The following is an 18,579-nucleotide window of genomic DNA, read 5'->3' as shown; positions in this document are numbered from 1 at the left end:
CACCCTCTGCTGCAGTACAGGGCCTTCAGTCTACGCGTATCCTTCTTAAAATAAAAAAGTATTCCATCATATATCATTCATAACACTCATCCTGCCAATGCATGTATTTCTTTTTCATTCTCTCCACATAATCATCCGCTCCATGTATTATGTCATGTTCCCATCAGGTCTCCTGCTGTATTTAGCTTCTTAAGCATCCAAAGACCATGGGTAAGCCCCAACAACAATAGCAGAAGAAAGACAAGGAGCCTAGTGGGGCAGTGAACAGAAACAAGCTCTCCCTTTCATCCTCGATCATTACCAGGAGAGTAGGAAATATGGGAGGGGAGGGGGAGAGAGGTGGGAGCAGACGGAGAAGCGACAAGTGAGTTGTAAGCGCTTGGTAAGAGCCTAAGCTTGCTGGGGAGAGGCAAAAAGGCCCCTGCTTCACAGGCAGGATTTGATGAGAACAGATCTATGTTGATGACTTCCGAGACATGCAGGGTGGCCACGTGAAGAATGGGGCAAGGTCGGGAAAGACTTAAAACAGGCAGTCACACATTGAGAACAGCAACAACAGAAACAAAACCCAGCTCGAAAGATAAGCACTGATGACAGTGGCTGTACAGGCAAGAAGAGAGAGAAGTACTATGGAGATGATGCAAGTACAAGTGTTTGGGGAGCTCTTGGTGCCAGAATAGAGCATTACTGCAAATTGGGCCATGATGATGGCAAACTGGGATGTCAACTGGATGGAAGGGGGAATGTGTATGTCTGACCAAGTGTACATCTCCAGGCATTCATACTACACAAAGTGGTAAGCACTACTACTGTACGTATGTGTGTGTGTGTGTGTGTGTGTGTGAGTGCATCACATTATGCAACCAGGTGCGGGGACTTGGACGCGTGCCTGGGAGCATTTGCATGCGTTCAAGAAACATGGACGCGTATTGAGGCACACAATGTGGAGCATTGCGGCGAGGAATGTGGGAGATAATGGAGAAAGCCAGAGCCGTGTTGGGAGCTGGAAGGTAAGAGGAACCGAGCGGGGAGAGAACATCCAATTCAATTTCGAAGCGGTGCCGGCTCAGAGTACAAACACAAAGGCTTCATTACAGGCAGATCCCTGTTGAAGGCTGGAGCTAATTCACCATCTTGAAGCACAAGGAGAGAGAACAGCAGGGAGGGAAGGCAGGGGTGGGGACAGAGGGAAACACAAGGAGATCGGTGAGGAAAAGAGGTGACATCAGGAGGGAAAAGAGGAGGAGAAGGGAAGAAAGACCCAGCAGCATTTGGCCGCTCTAGGGAAAGGGAGAGTTCAATACCAACAGTGCCACTAAGAGCATACTAATGCCCTATTAGAATGGCGCACAGAGCACAAGAGTAATGACTTCCATTAGGGTGTCAACACATGTGTGAGAACCATGTAAATAAACATGGTGGAAACAGAAGCATGTTATTGCTATAATAAATCTGGTTAAACATTAAGCTATCAGCAGCCCAGTGCATGGGTGGGGCTGAAAATAAGCTTGTTAGTTGATAAACCCAGAATGAAATTGAGCGATGTCACTCGCCTAAATAAGAGTATATATCTACCCATAATAACAGCCTGTGTTTTTGTGAGAACACACAGGGGGCGGACAATATAACTGAAAAGGTCAGTGGTTAAATCCAATTACTGGTAAAAACAAATATTACATTTACATGAAGCTCCTTGTTTGTTAATGTACATCCAAAGGTCACTTTTGAGGCTTATTTTAGGTGCTTTTTTTAAGAGTATGTTTTTCTTCTCTGACAGTTGTGTGGCATACAACAAACTAAAAACAAATGCAGTCAAAATGGAAATACCGAAGCTAATTTTCCCTTCATAAATGTTAAAACATTTAGTTCAAACAGCTGAACATTATAAAGATCAGGATAGAACAATCTGTGTCAGGGGTTGTTATTTTGGTTTCATTAGTTTAAAGATATGTGTTAACTAACACATTTGTGTTAATCCTTCAATACATTTGTGTAACTTTGTCAATGTCTCTGCATGTGTAAGATAGTAAGAGCTAATGCATTTCGTTTCTGTATAGGATTCTCATTTTCTCAATCAAAATGCTAAATATCCAAATGTCTTATTGATGAATCCATTGACCTACTCACACAAGAGACTGTTATCAGCCTGCAACCAAAGGACTTCCGTAATAGTGCTATTAGTTTCATGAATATACATTTACCCACAGTGGGTAAAATGTGTGTCTGTGTGAGGGCAAACTAGAGCCGCTTTTTGCTATGGTTGAAGGTCAGTGGATGCAGACCCCCCCCATTTTCCCATTGTACTCCTGCCTGACACATGCTGTGAGGCCCTGAAGCACAACTACACTGCAGAGGTGTCTGCCATTCACACAAATGTCCACACACATATACACACACAGCGGGGCACATGGTTTGCAGTCCCAGGTGAAACGCCTCTCAGCTGGGTGTGGATGCCGAGGGAGACACAACAGAGAAAGAGAAATGTGAGTGAGAGAGAAAAGAGAGAGTGTCAGAGCAGATCAAATATGCATGGCTTTGCTTTAGCTGGCGTAACAATGAGTGTCCTCATTCGTTGCCAGTCACCTCTGGGAACTCATGGGACAAGGTGTAGGAGGGAGAGGAGAAGAGGAGTGAAGCCAAGAAGAGAGGTCGTACCAGCAGATCACATTAGTGAGCAATAAGGGGGGAGAGAAGTAGAGGAGAATTGCAGCTGAACAGAGGGAATAAAAAGGGTAGCGAGGAATTAAGATGAGACTTTGGGCATTAAAGTTCAGCCTTGTTGGATGATGGTTGAGAAACAATGACCTTTATAGCTCACCTGATCCTTAACACATCCACACACACACACACACACAACACACTTGTAGCTCACATTTACAGAGAATAGTAGCATATAGTGTGAAGTGTATGGCCAAAACCTTAATGGCTCAGTTCAATCCAAGCCATCAGAACATGACATTCTGCCCATTAAAGGCATCATTAAGAATTGCGGCCTCTGCATATTATCACTTGCACTTTGTCAAAGACTTGACTAAACCCTTTGCACTCTGGGAGAATATGCTCATGGCAGCAGAGCAAAAGCTGCCTTTGGCAATAGCTCGTATGGTGTCGGCACATCACAGGGAAAACCGATGCTGAGAAGAAAAAGGGGTGACAGGTGACAACAATCATCTGGGAGCCCCTCCTCAGCGACCTTGACAAAAAGAGGGATGTCATCTGTGACGTGATGAAAAAGCTCCCCTCCAGTGAGCAAAACGGAGGAAAAATAAAAGGAAACGGGGGAGAGAAATAGGGAAGGATAGGTGGCCGATGATTTACACATGAGTGCATTCAAACAGCTTTTTAATTGCGTGTGGAGGAGAGGCGAGGCCACAGCTGTAAATAACCTGTGTACTGCTGAAACACTCGCCAAAGAAAGGCAAGTACATGACAAACGTATGGGTATGGCAGTTTGTAATGTGTCTGGGGTGCAGAAAATACCTGATAATGTTGAGGTCATAATGACGCACGAAAGATGATTTGAACCCCAATCTAATTGCAGACTTTTATTTTTTGCAATAAGTTAATATTTAACCCTTGTGCCCTCCTCGAATTTTCAACCTTTCGACCCCTTCGTGGCAAAAATGTACACGCCCATAATAACTGCTATTAAATCATCATACATCAACATTTCTTTCTACTTTTTTTTTCATGAATCACTTAAACAACTTATAACGTACTCAAAACTACCAAACATTCAATAATTTTCTGGATTTTAACCCTTTAAATGCCTGTTTAATTATTTGAATTATTTCATTATTTATGACAAAAAACACAAAAAATGAATTTTTTTCAATATAATAATTAGTAGAGGGATGGAACTTTGGTGGTTATTAGAGTCTTGGATGTGTCAAAGATTAGCAACAAAATTGATTTGACTGCATTATTATTTTTTACGTAGTATCAGATACTACCTCTGGACACCTTCGTGGCAAAAATGTACACGCCCATAATAACTGCTATTAAATCATCATACATCAATATTTTTTTCTACTTTTCTTTTCATGAATCACATATACAACTTCTAACGTATTCAAAACTACCAAACATTCAATCATTGTCAGGATTTTAACCCTTTAAATGCCTGTTTAATTATTTGAATTATTTCATTTTTTCTTACGAAAAAACACAAAACATAATTATTTTTCAATATAATAATTAGTAGAGGGATGGAACTTTGGTGGTTATTAGAGTCTGGGATGTGTCAAAGATTAGCAACAAAATTGATTTCACTGCATTATTATTTTGTACGTAGTGTCAGATACTACCTTTGGACACCTTCGTGGCAAAAATGTACACGCCCATAATAACTTCTATTAAATCATCATATATCAATATTTCTTTCTACTTTTTGTTTCATGAATCACATAAACAACTTATAACATACTCAGAACTACCAAACATTCAATACTTTTCTGGATTTTAACCCTTTAAATGCCTGTTTAATTATTTGAATTATTTCATTATTTATTACAAAAAAACACAAAAAATGAATTTCTTTCAATATAATAATTAGTAGAGGGATGGAACTTTGGTGGTTATTAGAGTCTTGGATGTGTCAAAGATTAGCAACAAAATTGATTTGACTGCATTATTATTTTTTACGTAGTATCAGATACTACCTCTGGACACCTTCGTGGCAAAAATGTACACGCCCATAATAACTTCTATTAAATCATCATACATCAATATTTTTTTCAACTTTTTTTTCATGAATCACATATACAACTTCTAACGTACTCAAAACTACCATTTTCGGTTTCGATTTTAACCCTTTAAATGCCTGTTTCATTATTTTCATTATTTCATTTCTCTCAAAATGCCACATTGACTTCCATTCAGACCACATTTGTTGATCTCACTGCCATTGCAGTATAAAACCATGCATTTTGTAATGTCAGCATTTCATTTAGAAGAAAAGTAGTGATATTTGATATTTCTACTCTATTCCAACAGATTAAACCATTTTCCCACTGTAGGCCGATGCATTCAATTCTTACATTTTTGCCAGTTATATTATGGAGCCGTGTGACTACCAGGGGGCCCCGAGAGTGGTGTGTGTGTGTGTGTGTATATGTATGCGTGTATATGTGCGTGTGTATATGTGCGTGTATGTGCCATTTCCAGCAGCAGACTAGCAGGTCCTGCAGCATGTGACCTGGTGCTCTCAGGTGATAGAACACCATTTTTTTAGGCCTGTGCACAACCAGCACACACCTCTCCTCTCTGTGTGTGTGTGTGTGTGTGTGTGTGTGTGTGTGTGTGTGTGTGTGTGTGTGTGTGTGTGTGTGTGTGTGTGTGTGTGTGTGTGTGTGTGTGTGTGTGTGTGTGTGTGTGTGTGTGTGTGTGTGTGTGTGTGTGTGTGGTGTGTGTGTGTGTGTGTGTGGTGTGTGTGTGTGTGTGTGTGTGTGTGTGTGTGTGTGTGTGTGTGTGTGTGTGTGTGTGTGTGTGTGAGAATCTGTAAGCATGCACAGATCATTTCATGGGAACAAAAGGCCATCTTTTGAGGGATGTGTTTGATGTGTCTTTGAAGAGCTGCTTGATTACTCAAAAACAAAAAACAACTGTTAGTGTGTTTATGCACCTGGCTGCCAAAGATAAACATGCAGTTTGACCATGGGCTTATTTCATTAGTGAGCAGAGAAGGAGAAAGACCTGGAGCAAAGAGAAGGAACTCAAATGAAGAAGCTTTTCAGTGCAGAAGAGACTTCAGAAATAATCTTGCAGCCTTCTTCTGCCAGCGAGCTGCAGGACTCATCTGAAGAAGACACAAGGTTCGAGGGGGGGTCTGACACTGAATGCTCTCTGGAGTCCAGCATTTCTTTGAGTTCCTCTGACCCTTCATCTGAAAGTGGAGAGGACACTGAGGGTCCGGCCCACAGTGAGGGGACAGAGAAGAACGGAGGTCGTTCTCCCAGGAGCTGGGGAAAACCAGGGTGTCCTCACAGATTGTGAGAAGAAAGCCCCCCGTGGTGGTGGATGGTGGGCCGGACCCTCAGTGTCCTCTCCATTTTCAGATGAAGGGTCAGAGGAACTCAAAGAAATGCTGGACTCCAGAGAGCATTCAGTGTCAGACCCCCCCTCGAACCTTGTGTCTTCTTCAGATGAGTCCTGCAGCTCGCTGGCAGAAGAAGGCTGCAAGATTATTTCTGAAGTCTCTTCTGCACTGAAAAGCTTCTTCATTTGAGTTCCTTCTCTTTGCTCCAGGTCTTTCTCCTTCTCTGCTCACTAATGAAATAAGCCCTTGGTCAAACTGCATGTTTATCTTTGGCAGCCAGGTGCATAAACACACTAACAGTTGTTTTTTGTTTTTGAGTAATCAAGCAGCTCTTCAAAGACACATCAAACACATCCCTCAAAAGATGGCCTTTTTTTCCCATGAAATGATCTGTGCATGCTTACAGATTCTCACAGACACACACACACGGAGAGGGAGGAGAGGTGTGTGCTGGTTGTGCACAGGCCTAAAAAATGGTTGTTCTATCACCTGAGAGCACCAGGTCACATGCTGCAGGACCTGCTAGTCTGCTGCTGGAAATGACACACACACACACACACACACACACACACACACACACACGCACATATACACACACACACACACACACACACACACACACATATACATACATACACACACACACACACACACCACTCTCGGGGCCCCCTGGTAGTCACACGGCTCCATAATATAACTGGCAAAAATGTAAGAATGTAATGCATCGGCCTACACGGAAACTTGTGTAATCTGTTGGAATAGAGTAGAAATATCAAATATCACTACTTTTCTTCTAAATGAAATGCTGACATTACAAAATGCATGGTTTTATACTGCAATGGCAATGAGATCAACAAATGTGGTCTGAATGGAAGTCAATGAGGCATTTTTGAGATAAATGAAATAATTAAAATAATTAAACAGGCATTTAATGGGTTAAAATCCTGCCAATGATTGAATGTTTGGTAGTTTGGAGTATGTTAGAAGTTGTATATGTGATTCATGAAAAAAAAGTAGAAAAATATATTGATGTATGATGATTTAATAGCAGTTATTATGGGCGTGTACATTTTTGCCACGAAGGGGTCCAAAGGTAGTATCTGACACTACGTAAAAATTAATAATGCAGTCAAATCAATTTTGTTGCTAATCTTTGACACATCCAAGACTCTAATAACCACCAAAGTTTCATCCCTCTACTAATTATTATATTGAAAGAAATTCATTTTTTGTGTTTTTTTTTAAGAGAAATTAAATAATTCAAATAATGAAACAGGCATTTAAAGGGTTAAAATCCTGAAAATTATTGGATGTTTGGTAGTTTTGAGCACGTTAGAAGTTGTTCAAGTGATTCATGGAAAAAAAAGTTTAATAAAATATTGATGTATGATGATTTAATAGCAGTTTCTATGAGCGTGTACATTTTTGCCACGAAGGGGTCCAGAGGGTGCAAAATGCATCACGAGAGTATACAAAACATGTAAGAGTAAACGACATTGGATTTCAAATATTTGACTCAAAAGAAGACTTCTTGCAAAAATCCATGCCAAAAGCTGTAACACAGCTGAAATGAACACCAAATCAAAAAAAAAAGTCAGGAAAAATGTACAAAAATGCCCGAGGAGGGCACAAGGGTTAAAAGCATATACAACTTGTATCAATCAATTTGCGAAGCCTCATAAAAAAATAACTGCACAATCAGTTTAATCTTTTTGAAGATCTAACCATTAATAGTTTATCTCATTTAAAGGTGGGGTAGGTAAGTTTGAGAAACCGGCTCGAGATACACTTTTTGTTATATTCCATGGAATGCTCTTAACATCCCGATAGCAATAAATATCTTAAGTGCTTTGACAAAAAATCCATAAAAAAATGTCATCTGTGGAAGCCGTAATACTGTAAAAAGTACGACCAATCATTTTAGCCGGCCCGGCTAAAATAACTGGATGGCCTACCTGCCTGTCAGCCTTCCATCGGGGCACAAACTTATCTCGTGCCCTCATTGGTCATGTGCGCGTTCGTGTGTGTTGGAGGAGGGGCTCTGTAAGGATGTGGCAGATTTTTTCCGGCTGTGTATTTTCAAATTCTAGCGATCTCGAGCCGGTTTCTCCAAAATTACCTACCCCACCTTTAATATAATGTTAGGACATTTTTGGGAAAAATAGGAAAAAGCAAAGCTGTCTATAAAATGCCTGCCACTCAACATGAATTGTTAAAACCAGCTAAATAAACATGTCTTGCTATGTTTTGCAATACCTCACTTCCTGTATAAACACACTTTACAAAGCATAATCTCTTTGCATTTGCACTGTTCCATGAACAATTTTAATATGATCTCTTATGTGTGAGCTGACCTTCAAAGATTAGTTCACAACAAATAGTATATACTAAAAAATGATTACTATGATAACCGTTTGTTTAAGTTTTTCAAGCAAAAATGCCTAACTCCCCATCCCCCAGAGAATTCAGTACAAAATCCTCCTAATGACATACAAAGCCCTCCATAACCTGGCCCCATCCTACCTGACTGACCTCCTCCACAGACACACTCGCTCCCTCCGCTCTGCTGCTGCCAACCTCCTGTCCCTCCCCACCCGGACCAACCTCAAGTCCTGGGGCGACAGAGCCTTCTCCGTTGCTGCACCCACCCTCTGGAACTCACTACCCCAATCCATCAGAGATTCTTCCTCCCTCACAGCATTCAAAACATCACTCAAACCCCACCTGTTCAACACTGCATTCAACCACTGACCACCCCCCCCCCCTATCTTTTTTTATTTATTTTTTATTCTCTGTCAAAGCGTCTTTGAGTTTCTAGAAAAGCGCTATACAAGTCTCATGTATTATTATTATTATTATTATTATTAACGTTCCTTTTTGGTAAATATGTTTTGATTTCCCTATTCTAAAAACAATGGTTGTTGCAGACCAAAGAAGATTCCCAGTTTTATGAGTAGGGAAGCTGCATCATGCATCATTTTGTCTCTGGGATTTAACGTATAAAGTTATAAGTTGGAATGTTGCATATGCATGTAAGCCTGTGTGAGTGTTTGTGCTCAGTAGATAAAAGCCTATTATTTAACCAGTGTAGACTAAGCTTGTTAGATCTTTGTAACCACAAGAATAAAGACTGTCAGAGGTATTGAACGGTTAAACCCATTAGGCCTATAAAGTGTTGTACGGAACTCAAAACTGTCTGGTAAACTGAGCATTTCACTTCCCATTAGCTTTTAAAGGCAGCCTCACTCACAAACTCAATGCTAATTTAATAACACATTCGATATTCTTAAATGTCAGTCTAAAATCCATGCCATGTGAAAGACTGCAGTTTAAATGTAACAGTGTACAGATAAAAATAGTCCAGGATTTATTCAAAAGATATACATGTATAATGCTCTTGATATTTTTTTCTAAACTGCTATGTAAAACATAAACTATATTATAAAGTTTATTTTTTTGGAAGGGCAATTAACATCTTGAAAAGTGCTTGTCCAATTCATCCTGCCAGTCAAACAATGGCATATCAGTTAATTCTGTGGCCAATATGCGAATGAGGGAAGCCGTGAAAATGGGAATCTCATCGGTTCCATTGCCTCTAATGAGCTATAGCTATCTTGCATAGCCAATCAAGCCCATCTCCAGTGATGGATCCAATGACACCTGTAGGACACTGAGGCATTACAATGAGCCAGTGGCCGTTAAATTAAAAGGAGTGGACAGCTAGCTCAACACGGATCAATGTCTGTTCCTTTAGCTGGGAAATGACAAATGTCATGGTCATACAGCTGGAAATGACCCACTCGAAGCTTTGTCTGTCATTTGGATAGAGATTGGAGTTAGTTGGAAACCTTGTATCTAGAAAAAATATATCATTGAAAAACACGCATAAATAATAAATGAGATCAAAGTGTTATCTGCCGTTGTTTTTTTTGGGGCTATGGGATTCATTATCGTGGAAGTATATCAGTCGAGCCAACTAGCGTACCAATTTATGTTGCTATAGACTGATGTATGGGGATTTTTGAGCAAATAATCTTCTAACATACATAAATTAGTGTGGATAGATTGGAAGGTTTTATTATAAATAGCAAGAGTGGAGTGCTTCTCACCTCTAGTATTTCTTTCAGTGGGTTTCATGCCAACAAAGGGTTAAAAATCACAAATAAATTATAATTGAAAACTGAGATGGACACTTACATTCAAAGTTCTTGGAAAGCCTCAATCTGCACAGCCTCATCCAGATGATAAACAGTGCCAACGAGTAGTCGTTTGGGGACCTGACAAGCAGAATCAAAATACTTGTTTAAAGCATTATTATTTTTCAAATGGTACTCGTTTCTTTGGATTAAGAGTTGTGGTTCCAAATTCATAAAGCACACTCCTGGTGGTAAAAAGCCCAAAGCATGTGTTTTCTGTAGTTCTGAAATATTAACCGATTTTGCTTTGGCCCATTGGAAGACACAAAGAAAGAGATCCGGCCAATAACATTCCAGATTTAGGCTAGTGATGCCCTGCAGATTAGATGACTTAAAAACCAAATGCAGGTACAGCTGTGGGGGAAGACCAGTGTTCATCTGAGCCAGCATGGCTTCCTTCCCTCTCCTGTGTATTTAAAGGCTACATGAACAAGATATGCTGCTCTAGGTGAGGAACAGTTATGCCTTCCAGAAGTTTGTGCATGTACTCCCTCCTACTCAAACCATGCTTTCTTTTCATTCTAGCTCCTTTCTGGCAAACGCATCACTCCTCGTACTCTGTGTGGATGTAAAGTTGTCAACGCCTGCCTCAATCACTGAGAAAGATCTTAACCTTGGAGAGAGTGAAAGCACAGATAATGACAGTTACATTCAGAGGTGTTCCCTAATCCAACTTTAAGAATGAAAGCCAATGTGTTCTTTGGTGAACAGTGCATTTAGATGTTCCGTTTGAAATCCTTTCATTATATTCTTGCTTCATAATTCATGTTGGCTCATTATGCAAATCAAGGATATAATCAGGAGAGAAGAAATATTTGGTATATTATACAAGTATCAGCATGCAATCTGAATTCCATTATGTCTGAAGAATGTTATTAAAACTGTTTACAGGAAGCATGACCATTAACTGAAATGCTATGCATATAATATTCATTTGACTCTTTAGTGCAGCACATATTAAAAAGATATGGAATTGGGAATCAATTTACACAGCTAAAGATTATTGAACATGACATTTAATGCAAACTGGACACATTTTAAATGTAAGTGAATGCTCAATGTAACCTGCATGTTACATACTGACCACTATCTTCACTATGAACTTGTTAATGTGAAATAAAAGTATGTCTATAGTTAGAATACAAAGACATCGAAGGCAGGCAAAAGGACAAGATACTAAAGGGGAATAAAAGGGACAAGCCTGGGGCACAAAGAGGAGCTGGGGCCGGAAAAGGAGATGTGGATGATTAACGATGCCAGCTCCAACTGGGTGAAAGAATACAGACGTTGTCCAGGTTGCATTGCTTAGGAGACCCAGAGGCAGAGATATACACTGCTGATATTGACCCCTAGGCAAGAGTAAGAACTGACAGCAAAGCAACAGTCCTTAGGGGCCATCTTTCTCAGCCGTCATCACTATCATCTTCTCTCCCTTACTGCAAGGCATCTCACAGCAGATGACCTTTCAAGAAGTCCCACCTAACTTCCTTTCATCTGTCCTTGATATATATATCTGTACTAACCAGTATTCATTAAAAAACACAGTACACCCACTGTACCTTAGAAGAGGATCAAGGATGATATGAGGCCACACATCACTTTTGAGGCCACACATCACTTTTTAGCATAATTTCCGTTTTACTTAATCCTATTAACATGTTTCGTTAGAAGCACTAAGAATAAATAATTTGTGAAGAAGGGGGAAAAAATCATGGAAGCTTCCTCAAGAATGGGACTGAGGGATTTGCTCAATCGATTGATCGCTCCCTTTGAAGCTGATGGACTCGATTAATTATTTAAAAGGATCTTTAAACAAGGTAAAGTGCCTTGAATGGAGGCCACGAAGCTAGGCCAAACAGCTATGTATAGCTTGTCTGCCCCGAAGAATAATGCATACTAAAATTAACAATATGCATTTTTGAGGGCACAGAGTGCTGCCTTTGAATGTCAGAGTCAGTGCTTGTACCTGCAAATGCTTCATTAAACTTTGACCTTTGAGTGCAAGTTATACAGCAGGGACATTAGGCAAGGGCAATGCTGATCCAAAATATACTGTAGGGACACCATGCCAGTATGTGGGTCTTCAACAGAATGTGTACAAACAGAATTTTGCCTTAACATTGTATATCGTATTGTCGGTGATTAATGTTATATTCACCTGTGTAAGGTTTAATGGGGGGAAGGAGCTACACATAGACTTGTATACAAGATTGTTTCTTTTGCAGGGGTGAGTGGGCAATAATCAGGGAGTGAATAAGTGCAGCAATAATCCTACGGCCTGAAGTCAATAACAGTTGGCATGGCTCTACGTGTCCCTGATTACGCACACATGCACAATGACGTCCCTGACTAACAATAGCGCAATATTCAATAATCCTTTTCTCCACCGCTCTGCCCGACTTATTTCACTCTGCTGCTCTTCCTTTCTTGTTCAATCTCTAAATGTAGACTCCATTTCTCTTCATATCTAAGAGGCAAGGATGGAGGCCAATTCAGAAAATGGATGCCAGACAAAGCAAAAGAAGCATAAGTGAAGAAGCAATGTAATTGCTCAACAACAAAAGGGGTTTGTGTTGGCTTGGATGGCGCGGGAGCTTTTAGAGAACATAATTAAGGCATTTTCACCCAATTTCTTGCACTTAATTATGACACTGGCACAATACCTGACTGTACAGAAGATTTGAAGAGGAGGCTATGGTTTTGTTCTCCTTCCACTCAGTATAAAATACATTTGGCTGTGGTTTAATTCAAATCAATTGTTAATACAAGTTTATTTTTAAAGATTTCTATAATAATAAATTAACCACCGATAAATGCATCACTTTTTACCTTGAAAATATGGCAACATACTTTAAAGTGGACCTATCATGCTATATTTGAATAATATAGTGTAGGACCATACCTACAGTATATAAGGCATATTTATACTTTTTTTTTTCAAAATACCAAACAGATCATGCATTTTAGCCATGCCTCATTTTGCTCAATTTGACAATTTCTAGCTCTGGATTTGCAAGGGCTGATTCTGTGAGAACAGCACCACCTACTGGCCTGGCATATGTACTACAGCGTCTCCAGCGCTTTCGAACGGCAATGGCCGTGGCTGTCTCCTCCTGATTGGTGGAGTTGGCCCAATAGCCGTAGCGCCACTGTCCTGACGTCAGGACAGTGTTCAAATCTGGATCAGTTTTTATCAGATCCGTTGCAGCCCCTTTTTTAGAGATTTGGGTATGGAGGAAAATAGAGAGGGTTGTGTTTTCTGACACTTGGTGAGTTCCCTGGAACACCGGGGACACATATTCATGTATAAAAGACGTACAAAAGTGCATTTTGCATGATAGGTCCCCTTTAAATAAATGGCAGTCAATGATCTATCTAAAAACTGAAATGTTTCATATTATGAGACAGCAGTATAAAAGAGAAACAAACAGGGTATGGAAGATATAGCTGCTTCCATCACTAACAAATCAGGGGCTTCTGGAGAATGCTGAACAGTGCGACTTTGAAAGCAGCAGGATACACGCCCCTATCAGCATGTGATTGTCCACCCTCAGAAACGCACTACAGTGACTGTGGCGAAATGCTGACCTTGACGAGTTCCACACACACACACACACACAACAGATGAGTTTGCTTCATCAACATTAGTTTCACATAAAACACAACCGAGCCACTTTCTCAAAAGCAACAGATAACTCAGATACAGCACATGGGTTTAGACGCAGATCTATTTAGTTCTAAGATTATTATTATTATTATTGTTATTATATTATATTTGAATTATTCAGTTGGTCAAAGAAGGGAACACAATAAAATAAGGGGCTAATATAAACTGTCAGTAGTGTAACGTATAGTGATACTTATAGTTGAACAATTGATCAGAATAATAATGAAGATAATATCTGTGTAACAATTGGCAATTTGTTTTGGCAAGTTCAGTTGCTAACTTGCTACATTTGATGACTGATGATCTAATCTAAGAGCACATCATTCAAATGAATTTACTTCCTTCCCACCCCATGCTTTACTGACAAGTAGCCTTCACAATAGAGGGATCAGATAATTGAACAAGGGACAGGGACCAGGTTGAAAGAAAATAATAGATATAATGAGAGAATAGTCTGTCTGCACAATTAGAGCTTTAATTAAAGCCTTGGAGGACACCAGAGGAAGCATGTAAAGGTTATCTTCCTGCTGGCCAAGCAAGAGGAAAAACAAATCACCCCCTAAAGCCAAAAGTGACTAGCATGTGGCTGGTCTGGCAAGCATGTGTGCATGTATATGACCAAACATCATGTGTAAAGCACTTTATTCACCAACTGGTAAATAAATTATTGTGGTTGTTGGGACTTGAAAAGGTGCCCTTAACCAATCCAAATGTAAAAGTGATACATCAAAAGGTCAACCAAAACATGGTAGACTATAAACTCACTTTAATAGTATAAATAACTCCAGCTACTGACCTTGGGTTTCAAAGCTAACCTACCGTCAGACACTTGCAGATGACGCATAAGGCAACCTGGAATTGAGTCAATGTTACGGCCCGTCCACACGGCAGCGTTAAAAAAAAATTCCAACGCTTCTGCCCATTCACTTTGAATGGGGTGACGTCACTTTGCCTCACTTTTCGCCGAACTGCATTGTGGGAAGCAGAGCGGAGATTTCCAGGCATCTCAGGATTCAAAAGTTGAGCAATGTTCAACTTTTGAAGCTGAGGTGGAAGCGTCAGCCAATCAAATCCCGTTTATGCAAATCTGACAGTACAAGCGCTAGCCAATCAAACCGCGTGTATGCTGGGAGAGACATACCGCAGGTCATTTCCTCATATTCCAAAAAATGGAGGAGAAATTAGCGGTAGGGAATCACCCGGTGCTTTATGACCAGTCCCTATTTACCTACCGGGATACAAACCGGAGGAGCCAGGCATGGAGGGAGGTGGCAGAGACAGTGGTAGGTTTTCGCCTGTTTGGGGAGTTTATATCCAGTTTACTTCAGGCTTTTTTGCTTTGTATGTCGGGGGCGGGAGATTCATGTGATTGGTTGTTGGTCGCAAAAAATCCCCAAGCTTCAGATACGCCCACCTCCAAGATTTTTTTAACGCTGCTGTGTGGACGTACCGTTAGTGAAAAAAAAGCTCCTGAAACACAAAAAGAATGACTGTGGGTGCGCTTCACTTCGGTTAAATTGATTCCTTGCGTCCCTCACTTGCGTTGTTTCCCTGCGACTAGTCCCTCCCAACAGGGAAGCATGGAGAGACGGAAGGAAACCACGAGAAGCAGGGAAATGAGTTTTAAGAGCAATGGGACGTTGTTTCCTCCGGAGCGTCACGTGAAGCGACGTCCGTTTGTGATGACGCCGCACAGCTGATCGTCTGACAGCAGCCAGATCAGTGCATGCGCTGCATCGTCCAATCAGTGAGCGATACACAGTAAGGGGGCGGGGCGAGTGTATGAGGATTTCACCGGAGGATGGTCTGGTAGTTCCTCGATTATCGCTCCTCCGTTATCACTCCTCGGTCCTCGGTCCTCCGGCACAAATAAGGCCACTGGGACGCTACTCAAGATGGCGCAGACAAATCAACTTCCGGTGATACCGAGACCGAGGAGCGAGGAAATGAAAAATAAGAGAAGTGAAACGCACCCTGTGAAGTCTGATTTACTGACCCACAGGATTTAAGTCACATAAAGGGAAACAAAATTGTTTTATACGCTGTGCAAAAATGCTTGCTTTGAATATTTGCTCTTTTAAAACTGGCCACATTATACGAAACATAGCTCCAAAAGGAAACCCATTAGCAATTTCTGTTTTTATCTGAATATATAAATCTGAAAATATTTAATGACGATATTCCTGCTCTATACTTGGAAAGCTGAAAAATCTATTAATAATTTACAGTATTCAAAAAGTCTTTAGTTGCACACTGTCCCCTCCCTCTTTCCCCACTGTTGTTATGTGCAGAATGTTTTAATTCACTGTGATTCATTCAGCCAGTTTGTCTTTTTGATCAGTGATTGTATTAATATTTTTGTAGATGTGATATTTTACTGAAATAATACATTCAGAATTATGTGTCGTACATTTTAATGCTATACTTGATAAGTCACTGTTGATTTTTGATAGTGTATTGCCTAGCTATATATCTTATATATTTGTGAAGCTAACAATACTCAGTGTAATCATTGACATGTATGTTAAGTGTTCCATTTGTTTTTGTTTTGTTTTAACGCCTTGTGCGGCATGCTTTGGCAATGCTATGTTTTTTGATGTAGTGGTGCCAATAAAGCTCCTTTGTATTGCATTGTAAAGGGTGTTGATTTAACAAACAAAACATCTTTACTACAGACTCCAAACTCAATTGAAACCTTTTAGGCACACTGTCAAAAACAAACAATAAGGGGTTTTGTGCAAGGCTGAAGTGTTTGGTAACAACATGATAGGAATTGAACGTACTGTGGTTTTATGTAAAATAGCATGGGCTGTCAGAGAGAGAAATCAGTGGGATCTCACTAAGACCTCAAAGGAGCTCAAGACACCGGAACGCAAGCTTAAAATTAAGTGCTCAAACAAGTTGTGGATCAAAACCCTAGATCAAGTAATTGTGCTGATAACTCAACACTAACCTGCTAATTCTTGTTCTCTCCCTGATCCGAAGACTAGACACTTCAGTCGTATATTGCACGATATTGACATCCTTGAGAAAATCAACAAGACACTTAATACACCGACAGATCTCACTGATGCCCTCTCAGGAGAGCAGTATGTTAACATCTCCTTCTCTGTGAGGTCTTTTCACCGAAGCCTATTGTGGTAGTATGTAAAGATGACTTAGATCTCAACTTATGTAATCAATCTTTTAAAAATGACTACGTTCTTCTTCAAGGTTTCAGGTAAATATGGTAGTCAATATAGACGAATAGTAATTTTGCTTAAATCAGTAGGTAAATGTAATAAGCCTAATTCATTTCGGTGAATAACTTACAAGTAACAACATACCAAGAGGAGAACTGATACCAATTTAAGACTTACGCCTGCAAGCCTACCCTCGTCTGCAAGACCAGACGGATTAGCTGTTTGATGATGAATTCTCCAAAATAAATGAACACATTCTCTGGACCTTTCGTCATCTTTTTTTCTATTTATTTGTTGCGTTGCGTTTGTTCAAGATAAGATCCATGAATATTCCTCTGGGACAGCTTGTGAGCCATAGGCTAATCAGTCCTCAAATCATTTTGTGCATGAGTGTGGTAAACCATTTCAGACATAATCATATATGAGGATGTGGGGATTCATGTGCATTTGTGGGCATATGTAACCACTCAGGCCAACCACAACCCCAGCTAATCCCTCACGAGCTCCAGTGACTCACAACCACCATGTTTCATTTATGACCGTAATGGTGTGTAAATGAAAAAAATATATTATCTATGTATGCTTGACAAGATGAGAAAAAAGAAAGAGGGGAAGGCCATCATGCACAATCCATACTGACACAGCACTCAATGATCCACCCACTCCAACTCAACACATGCGCTTATGTCTTAAATCTTTACGACAGGTGCCCTCATAAACTTCACCACAAATACAGTTCTCTAGGGAGGTTTGCTGGCGGACACAGTCTTTATGAAGAGATATCCAAACCCATGAAAAGGTAGAATGAGGAGGCGCAAAAGGAAAGTACCAATTGTGATCGTTTTCTACTATCTTTTACAGGAGAACATAATGATATGACAAAAAGGAAACACTTATTGTTGATAACCAAGATCATTCCTGTGCAGAAACATTGAAAAAAAATGCACAATAACAATTTTAGATGTGTATTTGAATACTGCATGTGTTGTCTTCGGTAACCATTAATTAAAATGTATCCAAATGACATTTCTAACATTTCTTATTTTTATCATGATTTGCTCACAAACTTGTCAAGCCTCCGAAACATTATTTACGCTGATATACAGTACATTCCAAGCTATCAGTCAAGCAACTCTCCAAAGATGTCTATATTGGCTTAAAAAACAATATTGGTGTAACTTTAGTGAACACATACAAATCCATATGATTGGGCCCATCAAGGGTACATTATGTAAATAAGTTGATCATTACATGGTTGGTCTCCACAGCTTGTATTACACTGAGTAGATGCGACCTCAAGTCACCTTTGTTCGCTCCCTGCCAGCAATTTGCAAGTATGAGGGAGAGTCCGGCCAAGCGTGTCGCAGAGTCAGGGCAAATGCCATCTACCCGCACATAAATAAACTCATTAATAAAGTGGCTTCCACGCTGTCTCAAATTCCATCAAAATGCAAAGTGCTGATTTGGATGTACCCTCGAGGGCGTGCTCCATATTCC

The 18,579-nt window shown here is 40.2% G+C and overlaps 1 protein-coding gene across 1 annotated transcript in view; it reads right to left on the bottom strand.

Moving 5' to 3' along the window:
• nrxn2b (neurexin 2b) overlaps positions 1-18,579 on the bottom strand; it is a 619,828-nt gene that overhangs the window by 558,302 nt on the left and 42,947 nt on the right. The window contains 1 exon segment of the mRNA XM_034136360.1: positions 10,235-10,314. The gene's annotated coding sequence lies outside the window, so the exon portion shown is untranslated.

Source organism: Trematomus bernacchii, unplaced genomic scaffold (assembly GCF_902827165.1).
Source record: "Trematomus bernacchii unplaced genomic scaffold, fTreBer1.1, whole genome shotgun sequence".
Classification (NCBI taxonomy): domain Eukaryota; kingdom Metazoa; phylum Chordata; class Actinopteri; order Perciformes; family Nototheniidae; genus Trematomus; species Trematomus bernacchii.
This window is presented reverse-complemented; position numbering and strand designations above follow the sequence as displayed.